The sequence below is a fragment of the Schistosoma mansoni genome, chromosome 2 (assembly GCF_000237925.1).
Source record: "Schistosoma mansoni strain Puerto Rico chromosome 2, complete genome".
NCBI classification, from domain to species: domain Eukaryota; kingdom Metazoa; phylum Platyhelminthes; class Trematoda; order Strigeidida; family Schistosomatidae; genus Schistosoma; species Schistosoma mansoni.
The window spans coordinates 20,752,115-20,754,670 of record NC_031496.1 but is presented as its reverse complement, the minus strand read 5'-3'; positions in this window follow the sequence as shown (position 1 = coordinate 20,754,670).

Sequence of the window (2,556 nt, the reverse complement as noted above, 5' to 3'; positions counted from 1 at the left end):
CTTAACCGATAGACCACTGAGCTGGCATCCAACGGTGTTAATGTCTAACTTCAACTGATCCACGAAGTTGAGCAACTCTCGAATCCCGCGAGAGTGGGTTCGTGGATGCGCACTGCTGAGGAGTCCCATAATAGGACGAAACGGCCGTCCAGTGCTTCCAGGTTTTCGATGGTGGTCTAGCTTCAATTGACTCATGATTTCAACTTTGAAAATGATAAGATGCATAAAATGATTAAAATGTTTTTTTCTATCTTGTTGTTACAATAATCAAAGGTCATTAAAGGTCATAGAGGTGTAAAATAAAAAAGCTGATATGATGAGTATTCATTAATAAAATAATGAGAATATAAGACATAAATAAAGAGTAAAAGCAGTAATAATAATAATGGAATGATAATAATAATATTAAGACGTACTTCTTTTGTACGCATAGTTCTGTTTTAAGCTCATGGATGGTAAGAGCTTCGGCTATTTTTAGGAGTTATGATACGAGGAAATTCAGGTAGATTTGAATGAATCATATAAATAGCCTTAAAATCGGACTGTGGATCCGTAGAATGATTACAGTGGATTAGGTGTTCAAGTATTGACCTCATAACTGCTTTCCTATCACCCTTGTAGAACCAAACTGGAATATGTTCTCGTATCCGAGTTGAAAGAGAGCGCTGGCTACGGCCGATGTACCTTGCTCCACAAGAGCAGGTGAATTGGTAGATACACATAGAGGAGACTAGACGCTTAAACTTATCTCTTATGGATACAGAAAAAATATATACAATTGTACAGTTTGATAATAAATTCGTTGAAAAGAGATCCCTTCGCTGAACTTCGTGTTTTTATTTTAATATTTATTTCCTGTTATTTTGTTTAAAATTAATAAGGAAACTTATTTCGGTAAAAGGTTGTTTGTTCAATAAAATAACAGTAAATTAATACCACTTCATTGAGAATAAAGTTACTTGCTCCATATGATAATGAAGCTACTATAGTTAGTGATAGAAACTAGCAATGCTTTGTGACAATATTACGATTTCAAAGGTAGCCAAAAATTATTGTTAGGGATTGTATTTATAAAACTCATTAACTCAATTAGAAAAGCACAGGGTTCTAGTCACTATGTAAATATCAACACTGAAACGAAGGTATATCTCAGTGACAAGTCCTAAATGAGATAAAATGCACGTCATGAATTTCATTGTTCTATGCATATAAACTTTACTAACCAAATATAGTTTAAGTGAGTTAAAATGAAGATTCCTAGTTGCGTGAGACAGCGTTTTCTTATATTAATCATAAAATTTAATACTCTGAACGTATAGAAACTAAGTGCGGTATGTCAAAAATTCATACTTATCTGAGGGTTATCATAAAACTACTGTCGATTAGTTCATTTTCAATTGCTTTAAGTAAGATATTTGGTCCATCATTTATCAAAGTTCAGATGATGATAACTGCAGAAGGTAAAACATGAGCTCAACTAAGCAACTTTGTATTGTTTATCAAATAATAACTTACAGAATTTTATATTGAAATAAAATATGGATTCAGTTACGCGAATACACTTTAGTATTTCGGATGAAAATGATTATATTATCACAGAAATTTAATCTAATGCTAGCCGAATTTCACCATCATGAGACGATTAGCTTTTCTTAGTTAGTGAATATTTCGATAAAATATCAAGGATTGGTATATGTAGAGGTTGTGGAACTTTCACAGTTTTAATCACGAACTGATCCTAGCCAAACCAGAATCTGGAAGCTCTGGTCGGCCCTGTGGTCCTAGTATGGGGCTTCTCAGTATTGCGCATTCGCGAACCCACGTTCGTGATTTAAACCGTAGATGTATTCACTGCTTGACATTAGTATTTACCACAAACTGATATCTGCTTAAAAATCACTAAAAGGACAAGAAACATCGTAGCATTGTTACATCCTAATTCAAGGCTTATTAACAGTGAGCTCGATAAACCTTCGTTATTTAACACACTCGTAATTTGTAATACTAAGTCCTAACTGCCCACTACACATCTATTAAAACAACACCATACTATGAAAGATTCTGTACAATTATATCTCCAGTGGTCTATCGGTTAAGTGCTAGCGCGCGAGACTGGTAGGTCCTGGGTTCGAGTCTCGTGGGGCGGGATCGTGGACGCGCACTGCTGAGGAGTCCCACATTAGGACGAAACGGTCGTCCAGTGCTTACAGGTTTTCCATGATGGTCTAGCTTCAATTGACTCATGATTTCAACTATATATAAAAATTATATCTTCAGTTTAGGATCTAATTTCAAGTATCTTAGGCACACAAAAATACACCTTCCAAACTAGTTGATATGATATTTCCCCTAGTGACGTCATGTTTATAAATAATTTTATCAACTTTAAAGAGCCAATTGCCTTTTTCGGAATTTATTAATAGATAAATTTAATATATATACATATTATGAATCACATTTCATGATGTGCTTAAACTGATTCAATTATAACCTTCGTTACTTTGAAATGTAAATCTTGTTTGTCGAATACTTTTTATGCAACAAATTAAATATTCA